Source organism: Chiloscyllium punctatum, chromosome 27 (genome assembly GCF_047496795.1).
Source record: "Chiloscyllium punctatum isolate Juve2018m chromosome 27, sChiPun1.3, whole genome shotgun sequence".
Classification (NCBI taxonomy): domain Eukaryota; kingdom Metazoa; phylum Chordata; class Chondrichthyes; order Orectolobiformes; family Hemiscylliidae; genus Chiloscyllium; species Chiloscyllium punctatum.
The window spans coordinates 19401861-19413009 of NC_092765.1; positions in this window are offsets into that span (position 1 = coordinate 19401861).

Genomic DNA, 11149 nt, shown 5'->3' on the forward strand with positions numbered 1-11149 from the left:
CCTTGTCTCTCTCTCTAAAGGTGGTAAAAGCCTATAGTCTGATAAGACTATGCCGATTTTCCCTTTGTATAAAAACAAAGACTGCTTTTAGAAATGTAGAAGTTGACCATTTAACTTCAAACAGCATTTAATTAGATAATTGGCCATTTCTCCATCCACCCTAGCTTGGTTCCATTCCTTTCATACATGTTGAAGGGAAGTCAGGTCATCTCTGTTCTTAATTTTTCAATTCATTCCCCCATCTCCAACAGCTTTTTGACAAAGACAGTCCAGGGATTCACTGTCCTGTTCCCCAAAGAAATGCTTCCTGACCTCGGCCCTGAAAGGTCTGACTCCAATATAAAAGCTAAACCTTCCTATTCTGGAGTCACCTATCAGAGTTTCTACCTACATTATCAAATTCTTTGTTATTTTGAACACCACAATTAGTTCATCCCTTAATTTTCTGTATTTACAGAATACACTGTCTATGCAATAACCTCAAAATTTAGACCTATGTTTGGATTAGTATTAACAGACATAATAACATGATTTGGTAGTTTATGTAATCAAATGAGAGATACTCAGGATAGAACCTAAACATGGGGTGGTGGTGGTTAGACCATTGGTTTATAGAATATTGTCTAGTTTGGTGCAAAAAAAACATGTAATTTATAACTGTGATAACCAAAAGGTATAAATTGAGGATAATTAGTAAACAAAAACAAGGAAGATAGGAGAAATCATCATATAGTGGGTGTTACAATGATTTAGAATACATGTATGTTAGAAGCAGATCCAATACTAATGAAATTGGACAATGCTTGGAGATAAAATTGCAGAACGATGGGGTAAAAGCAGGCAGAGTAGAGTGGATAAGATAGCTCTGTCTAAGAATCAGCACAGAGAGAGTGGATTGAGTAGTTGCCTTTTGTGTTATATAGGAATTAGGATCAGGTGTAGACTATTCAGCCCCTTGAGCCTGCTCTGCCATTTACGATCATGATTAACTTCATCTTGGCCTCAACTCCACTTTCCTGCCTGTTCCCCACAACCTTTTAACCTCTTACTAATAAAAAAAATCTGTCTATCCTCTGCTTAACTTTATTCAGTGTACATCCAGTGCACTCTGGGGTAGTGAATTCTACAGATTCAACCGTATTGCCTAATTTTATATTTGCATATTAAGTAATTTGGGACATATGTGAGCAAGTATATGGTTTTAAAATTATACATCTACTAGGAAATATATTGCAGTTAATTATAGATTGCAACTGCATAGCAAACAAATGGAACCCAGAGTAGACAAGCAGGACACTGGGAGAACGCAGCAAGCCAGGCACCATTGGGAGGTAGCGAGGTCAATGTTTTGAGTGTAACCTGGGGTGGGTTTAAGGGGAGACACCGATAAAGTGGGGGGTGGGGGCGTGTGGGTTGATGAGGTTGGGATAGGTGAACACTGGTTGAGGGATCGATGGGAGGAATGGATCCAGTTGGTAGCTGGAAGGAAGGGACAATCAGAGGAATGTAAGGGGGGGGTGAGCTGGGAAGGGAGTCAAGGGAAGGGAAAGGAGGTTATACGAATTTGGAGAAGTCAATGTTGAGCCCTCTGGGCTATATGCTGCCCGGACAGAAGATGAGTTGTTGTTCCTCCAATTTGCGGTCTGATTCGCTGTGGCAATGGAGGAGGACAATTTCATTCTGGCAGGTGTTTAATTACAGGTTGCGACTGCATAACAAATGGAACCCAGGCCAATTTCATTCTGGTTGGCAGTCCTGGGAAAAGGAAGACGCAATAACATACAAATAAACAATCAATAGACCATTTCAGCACATCCAGAATTCATGCCTTTTGTCAAAGGTTTCTTGACAGAACTATCAGGAAACAAGATGATCATGATACAGGGAGGGGGCTGACTGTGCAGAAACTGATAGATTGGCAAAGGGAAGATGTCAGTCACTTAAGATACTGCTGTCTGCGGAATTGTGGATCTTAACTCCAGACATTATTCTCTGTCATCCTCCACCTAAGACTCCCCTTATAATTCCTGTCATGTGTGTATTCAGTCACCTACACTACTGTTTGTTGCACAGAGATGTGTTGGTATTGCAAATCAGGATATTACTTTTGGACTGACTGCTGCGAGTCCCTTAAACTGCAATTTATAATTCAGGAATGGACCAGGATTTAATTTAAATGGCAATATTTTTTCTTTTGCCCAGTTAAACAATTACAATCCACCCGTCTTTTGATTTAAGATCGAATCTGTCTATGACCCTGCTCAGAATTCATGTTGCTCAACTCCCTGCTGCATTGTAATACTAATCCTTTTTAAATGCTTCAACTAAACAGCTAATTAGTAGAGGCTTGGCTGTTCAGTTGTAATTTGGTGACGTCCACAATTTAGGACAATATCAACAACTCGCATATTTATAACTCAGCAAACGAAAAGCAGTTTGATCATTAAAAATTTGAAACAGCCACATAAACATGAGGACAGATAACCAAAGGTTGGACAAAGAGGTAGATCTTAAGAAAAATCTTAGAGGGGTGGAGCGATTTAGGGAAACAATTCTAAGTCTGCAGTCCATGATGGTGAAGGAATTTCCACTTGTGATAGTGATTAAAGTTGGGGTTGCACTAGAGACCAGAATCCGAGCAATACAGAGATCTGAGATGGTTGTACGGTGGCAGGAGAGTACTCAGAAAAGGGACGATGACAAGGTTATGGAGAGATTTGAAAACAGGAAGAGAATTTTATGATGAAGTCATTGGGTACCAATGTAGTGAGCAAAAGGATGATGGGTGCACGGGATTCTGTGACAGTCAGATTTAGTTCATATCTCCTTTATTTTATCGATATGTTTTTTGTCTTTCCACAAATTATGTCTGCACAAACAAAACACTTCCTATGCAATGATTTTTGAGAAGATTTGTAGCTCAGGTGGATAAGAATGGAAGTTAGCTCGCTGAGCTTGAAGGTTTGTTTTGAGATGTTTCATCACCATGACTAGATAACATCATCAGTGAGAATCTCTAGTGAAGCACTGGTTGTATGCCCTGCCTCCCTATTTATAGGTCTTGGTTTCTTAAGGTGGGTAATGTCATTTCCAAATCTTTTTTTCAAGGGGAGGTAGATGGAATATAATTCGATGTGTTTATTGATGGAGTTCTGGTTAGAATGCCATGCCTCTAAGAATTCTCGTATGTGTCTTTATTTCGCCTGTCCTAGGATGTGTGTGTTGTCCCAGTCAAAGTGGCATCCTTCTTTGTGGGCGGCACGGTGGCACAGTGGTTAGCACAGCTGCCTCACAGCGCCAGAGACCCGGGTTCAATTCCCGCCTCAGGCGACTGACTGTGTGGAGTTTGCACGTTCTCCCCGTGTCTGCGTGGGTTTTCTCCGGGTGCTCCGGTTTCCTCCCACAGTCCAAAGATGTGCAGGTCAGGTGAATTGGCCATGCTAAATTGCCCGTAATGTTAGGTAAGGGGTAAATGTAGGGGTATGGGTGGGTTGCGCTTCGGCGGGGCGGTGTGGACTTGTTGGGCCGAAGGGCCTGTTTCCACACTGTAAGTAATCTAATCTAATCTAATCTTCTTTGTCTGTATGTGTAGAAGCTAGTGATTGTGGGTCGTGTCTTTTGATGGCCAGTTGATGTTCACGTTGTACATGATGTACATGAACACTAACTGGCCACCAAAAGACACAACATGATTAGGGGGTTTACAAGATGATTAGGGGGTTAGATAGGGTTGACAGTGAGAACCTTTTTCCACGTATGGAGTCAGCTATTACAAGGGGGCATAGCTTTAAATTAAGGGGGGGTAGATATAGGACTGATGTTAGGGGTAGGTTCTTCACTCAGCGAGTCGTAAGTTCATGGAATGCCCTGCCAGTAGCAGTAGTGGACTCTCCCTCTTTATGGGTATTTAAGCGGGCATTGGATAGGTATATGGAGGATAGTGGGTTAGTGTAGGTTAGGTGGGCTTTGATCGGCGCAACATCGAGGGCTGAAGGGCCTGTACTGCGCTGTATTCTTCTATGTTCTATCACTAGTTTCTATACATACAAAGAAGGAAACCACTTTGACTAGGACAACACACACATCCTAGGACAGGCGAAACAAAGACACACATGAGAATTTTTAGAGGCATGGCATTCTAACCAGAACTCCATCAATAAACACATCGATTTAGATCCTATCTACCTCCCCTTGGGGGGAAAAAAAACCGGAAAGGACATCACCCATCTTAAGAAACCAAGACCTATAAATAGAGAGGTGGGACATACCACCAGCGCTTCACCAGAGACTCTCACTGATGATGTTACCTAGTCATGCTGAAGAAACAAACCTTCAAGCTCAGTGAGCTAAATTACATACTTACTACACAATTTGAAAGTTTGACTCATATCTCCCTGGAAACTTTTCATTACATGCATCCTGGACTCTTGCTTAAGAAAAGAGAAAGGCTTCTTGGTTTAGCTTATTCACTTCAGAGAGCAAGTTCAATTAAATAGATACAAAATCAGAAATTGCTGGAAAATCTCAGTGGATCTGGAAGCATTCGTGGAGAAAAAGCAGAGTTAACATTTCGGGTCCAGTAACCCTTCTTCAGAACTTGATAATTGGACCTGAAATGTTAACCCTTTTTTCACTCCACATATGCTGGCAGACTTACTGCATTTTTCCAGCAAATTGTGGTTTTGTTTGTGATTTCCAGCATCTGCAGTTCTTTGGTTTTCAATTAAACTGATTGCAGGGTTTATTAGTTATCCCATAGCGACACTAATAATGGACAAACCCCTAAGGAGATAAAACTCAGTGAAATTTCCACCTTGTTCCTACATTTCCAATCAAATCAAATTCCAAAACACTATCCAACCACACACTTATGATCCACCCAGTTATTAACCTTCAATCGCTGTCCTTGACTTCCTGTTGAGATGTCATCAGAAACTCACAAATTTATATCCCCTTTCCAGAGATTGAAAATTTAGCCTCAAATGAAGCTTCAATGTTTACTGCGGTAACTGTGCACCATCAATGATGAGAAACATTTTTTTTATTCAGGTGGCTGTTCAATTAAGACCTATATCCTCCACTTCACATTTCAGCAGTGTATAAATACACAAAACAGTCAAATAATCCCAGGAACAAGTCCTAATATTTTAGAATTTGAGTTGCAGTTTTAAGGAAAATTTTTGAATAAAGTGGTTCCTTCACAATTACCTCAACTGCCTCCAACTCCATTACATGAAAAACCTTCAACTGTTTTCCAAAGAATGTTTCCAATAATGCTTGTTTCAATCAGGTAATACCCTCTTGATCTCCTGCTTATGATTAAATCACCAATTCACTTGGCAAGGAGGCTTTCTTTTGATTAAAGTAGAAGATTCTCTGTTTTAGATATTCCATCAGTTACAAAATATTAAAGTACAAATCAGATACCAGTTTATACTCATCCTTCACAAATGTATGGCTCTTGAAATGTCTCAGTTTGAGCTTATGTAATATGCTATTATTAACAACAACAGAATGTGCACACCATCTTGCACATCCATCTGGCATATTTTGCGTGGGTCCCAGTGAGGAATTCTCCAAGGCCAATTTGTTCAATTTCTTGGAAAATGTAATTTTTTTTTGTTTGACACACTACATTCTAAGGTTAAGAGAAGAGAAGAATTGAAATCATATTGGAGATCTTTCTATTTTGTGACACACCTTTGTTAATGAATCCAGCTTTGAAGATGGTGGAGGCACGGATCAGAGTAGAAAGAAAAATGGAGATCAAGCACTCCATTGAAATCCATGGGATAAGGATGTTGCTGGTGGTATGTGTTGTTTATTGGTGGTTGCCCTTGACAGGTGAACTGTTCCTTAAACTACAGCAATCTGATATATGCCTGTACTCCCATGTTGCTTTCAGGTGCAGAGTTTCAGGGTTTTGGTCTAAGATTTTTGTTCCATGCTTAAGATATGGCACAGCTGCTAGAATTGCCATGCACCCACTGTCCATGACTTCCTGGTTGGTAATCTCACATTTTGAAGATGCCGAGATAAGTTGCTGCAGTGCATCCTGTAGATGGTACACATTACAGTCACTGCATATAAGGCTTAGAGGTCCAGTTAAAGGAATCCTGGCACGTTCTTGCCAGACATCTTCTGGATGATGTACACAAACTACATTTGGGATTGTTTTCTTCTCCATTTCATTCCTGGAAAAGAATTTGTTGCAGTATTCCCTTTTCCTAGCCAGAAAAATCCCCTATAGATTTGCAACCTTTAATGAAATTCTCCAAATATTGGCTTTACATTACAAATACAACCTGAGGCAACTCAACATCTCATATTTACCTTTGTCTTTGTTGTTCCTTGAAAACTACACCAAACTCTCCTCAGTTGAATAATTCACACCTTTGCTAAATAAATAATCCTATGTGTGACATATGCAGCAGATACAAATCAAAAATATGAATTACCCAAATCTTTCTAGTAGCTCTCACCATTTTAAGTACATTGCCAAGTTGAATCATCAAATGCACTGAACCCTGATTCCCCCTAGGGTTCTTATTCTTCTTTTAATGTCTACTTGACACAGCTTCTAAGCTTTTCCCTCTCTCCTCAATCTTTCCATTTTAAACTCATCTTTTCGATTCCCTTGTGTTCTCATGCTCTTTTCTACATCCTTCTTAGCTGCTCACAGATTCAACATTTGTTTTTCAACACAATGCATTACAGAATTCCTATTGTGCACACAATGACCACTTGGCCCATTAACTGTATCAACAGTTTTTCACAGGATAATCCAACAATTAGTCTGGGTAATCCAAGATGGAGGATGGGAACCATTTCTGGCTGTATCAGACTGCTCCAACTTTTGAGATATTTCAGGTGTAAATGATTTTCTCTATTTCCAGGAGCGGCAATTTCTGTTTTATATGCTGTTGTATTGTTGTGGAACTTCAGAGAAAAAAAAAAGTCAAAACAGTGGCACTTTTAAAAGGGAGAGGAACAGACAAAGGCAGGAGAGAAAGAGAGAGAGAGAGAGGAAGAAACCCACACTGCTCCCTGACACAGCAGTGAACCTGCACAATTACTGTCAGTGCTGTTGAATTCATATATCACTGCATATTGGAGTGAGTCTAGGAAAATTAACAAAGTGAAATTCACAACTGATCCTGCAGGAACCTGTTTGGGAGAGGTCACAGCACAGAAACGTTGAATAATTTAAAGTGTGGCCTTCCTATAAGTCTGCATTGGTGAGGAGACTGGTTCTTTCTTGATTATATGTTTTATTGAGATATGACTCTTGATTAAACTTAAAAATATAAGCCATAAGTATTATGTCAGACTGGAGCAGTATTTTGTAGAGGAATAAGATGGTGCTATTTTCTGGGACTGCAGATTGGAAGAAGCAAAAATGGCCCTTAGTAGAATGGTATGCTCTTCTTGTCAGATGTGGGAGTTTAGGGAGAGTTTATGTGTTACTGAGGATTATATCGGCAATAAGTGCCATTGCTTGCGGATTCTATCCGATCGATCGGATCTGTTCGAGTGACAGTCAGAGGCAATGAAGAATTTACAAGAGCAAGGAGATGTTATGGATGGCAGTTATAGGAAGGGAGAAAAGTTGCAGATATAGTCACATAGATTGGGTTAACTCCAGGAAAGGTAAGAGAGGTAGGCAGATAGTGAAGGAGTCTTCTGTGGCTAACCCCATTTCAAACAGGTATGCTGTTTTGGAAAATGTAGGGGGTGATGGATTCTCAGGGGAATGTAGCATGAATGAATGTACCAGAAACAGCCAAGTTTCTGGTATTGAGACTGGCTCTGATGCAATGATGGGTACGTCGGGATCTAAGAGATGGATTGTGTTAGGGGACTCTCTAGTCCGAGGCACAGACAGACGTTTTTGTGGCCAGCAGTGAAAAATCAGAATGGTGTGTTGCCTCCCTGATGCCAGGATCAAGGATGTCTCAGAGAAGGTGTAGAATGTTCTCAAGGGGGAGAAGTCCCAGCAGGAGGTCATTGCACACATTGGAACCAATGACATATGAAGGGAAAAGGATGAGATTCTTAAGGAAGAATATAGAGAGTTAGGCAGGAATTTAAAAAAGGCGGTCCTCGAGAGTAGTAATATCTGGATTACTCCCAGTGCTATGAGCTACTGAGGGCAGGAATAGGAGGATAGAGTAGATGAATGCATGGCTGAGGAGCTGGTGTATGGGAGAAGGGTTCACATTTTTGGATCATTGCAAGCTCTTTTGGGGTAGAAGTGACCTGTAACAAGAAGGACAGATTACACCTGAATTGGAAGGAGACTAATATACTGGCAGGGAGATTTGTTGGAGTTGCTCGGAAGGATTTAAACTAGTAAAGTGGGAGTGTGTGGGTTGGGGGTTGGACCCAAGGCGATAGTGAGGAAAGAGATAAATCAGAGACCAGTACAGTTGAGAAAAGAAGTGACTCAATCAGGGCAGGTAGGGACAAAGCAGAGAACAAGGTAGGACAGATAAATTAAGTTGCATTTATTTCAATATAAGAGGCATAACAGAGAAGGCAGATGAACTCATGGCATGGTTAGGAACATGGGACTGAGATATCATGGCAGTTACTGAAACATGGCTCAGGGATGCACACGACTGGCAGCTTAATGTTCCAGGATACAACTGCTACAGGAAGGACAGAAATGCAGGCAAGAGAGGAGGGCTAGTGGCATTTTTGAAAAGGGATAGCATTACAGCTGTTCTGAGGGAGGATATTCCCAGAAACACATCCAGGGAAGTTATTTGGGTGGGACTGAGAAATGTGAAAGGGATAATCATGTTATTGGGATTGTATTATAGACGTGCTAATAGTCAGCGGGAAATTGAGAAACAGATTTGTAAGGAGATCTCAGTTATCTGTAATGATTATGGTAGGGAATTTTAACTTGCCAAACATAGACTGGGACTGCCATAGTGTTAAGGGTCTAGATGGAGAGGAATTTCTTAAGCATGTACAAGAAAGTTTTCTGATTCAGTATGTGGATGTACCTACGAGAGAAGGTGCAAAACTTGAACTATTCTTGGGAAATAAGGCAGGGCAGGTGACTGAGGTATCTGTGGGGGAGCACTTTGTGTTAGCAACCATAATTCTATTAGTTTTAAAATAGTGATGGAAAAGGATAGACCAGATCTAAAAGTTGAAGTTCTAAATTGAAGGAAGGCCAATTTTAATGGTATTAAGCAAGAACTTTCAAGAACTATATGGGGGGTCAGATGTTCGCATGTAAAGGGATGGCTGGAAAATGGGAAGCCTTCAGAAATGAGACAGTACATTCCTGTTAGGATGAAAGGAAAGGCTGGTAGGTGTAGGGAATACTGGATAACTAAAGGAATTGAGGGGTGGTGAAGAAAAAAAAAGGAAACATATGTCAAGTATAAACAAGATAGATCAAGTGAATCCTTAGAAGAGTATAAAGGCAATAGGAGTTTACTTGAGAGGGAAATCAGGAGGGCAAAAGAGGACATGAGATAACTTTCGCAAATAAAGTTAAGGAGAATCCAAAGGGTGTTTACAAATACATTAAGGATAAAAGGGTAACCAGGGAGAGAATTGGGCCCCTCAAAGATCAGCAAGGCAGCCTTTGTGTGGATCCGCAGGAGACGGGGGAGATACTAAACGAATATTTTGCATCCGTGTTTACTGTGGAAGAAGACATGGAAGATATAGACTGTAGGGAAATAGATAACAACATCTTGGAAAATGTCCATATTACAGAGGAGGAAGTGCTGGATGTTTTAAAACGCATAAAAGTAGATAAATCCCCAGGACCTGATCAGGTGTATGATTGAACTCCATGGGAAGCTAGGGAAGTGATTGCTGGGTCACTTGCTGAGATATTTGTATTATTGATAGTCACAGGTGAAGTGCTGGAAGACTTAGAGGTTGGCTAACATGTTGTTATTATTTAAGAAAGGTGGTAAGGACAAGCCAGAAAATTATAGACCGGTGAGCCTGACTTTTGTGGTGGGCAGGTTGTCAGAGGGAATCCTGAGGGACAGGATGTACATGTATTTGGAAAGGCAAGGACTGATTAGGGATAGTCAACAAGGCTTTGTGTGCAGGAAATCATGTCTCATGAACTGCACCGAGTTTCTTGAATAAGTAACAAAGAGGATTAATGAGGGCAGAGCAGAAGACGTGATGTATATGGACTTTAGTAAGACGTTGGACAAGGTTACCCATGGGAGACTGGTTAGCAAGGTTAGATCTCATGGAATACAGAGAGAACTAGCCATTTGGATACAGAACTGGCTCAAAGGTAGAAGACAGACGGTGGTGGTGGAGTTGTGTGACCCATGGAGTGCCACAAGGATCGGTGCTGGGTTCACTACTTTTCGTCATTTCTATAAATGATTTGGATGTGAGCATAAGAGGTATAGTTAGTAAGTTTGCAGATGACACCAAAATTGGAGGTGTAGTGGGCAGTGAAGAAGGTTACCACAAATTACAATGGCCCATCTGATCAAGATCCCAATGTGCTGACGAGTGGCAAATGGAATTTAATTTAGATAAATGCGAGGTGTTGCATTTTGGGAAAGCAAATCTTAGCAGAGCTTTTACACCTAATGGTAAGGTCCTAGGGAATGGTGCTGAACAAAGAGCCTTGGAGTGCAGGCTCATAGCTCCTTGAAAGTAGAGTTGCAAGTACATAGGATAGTGAAGAAGGCATTTGGTATTGGTCAGAATATTGAATACAGGAGTTGGGAGGTCACATTGAGGCTGTGCAGGACATTAGTTAGGCCACTTTTGGAATATTGCGTACAATTCTGGCCTCATTCCTATCGGAAGAATGTTGTGAAACTTGAAAGGGTTCAGAAAAGATTTACAAGGATGTTGCCAGGTTGGAGGATTTGAACTATAGGGAGAGGTGGAATAGGCTGGGGCTGTTTTCCCTGGATCGTCAGAGGCTGAGGGATGATCTTATAGAGGTTTATAAAATCATGAGGGGCACGTATAGGGTAAATAGACAAGGCCTTTTCCCTGGGGTGGGGGAGTCCATACTAGAGGGCTTAGGTTTAGGGTGAGAGGGACAATTTTTTCATGCAGAGGCTGGTGTGTGTGTGTGTGGAATGGGCTACCAGAGGCTAGTGATGGAGGCTAAATTGCAACATTTAAAAGGCAT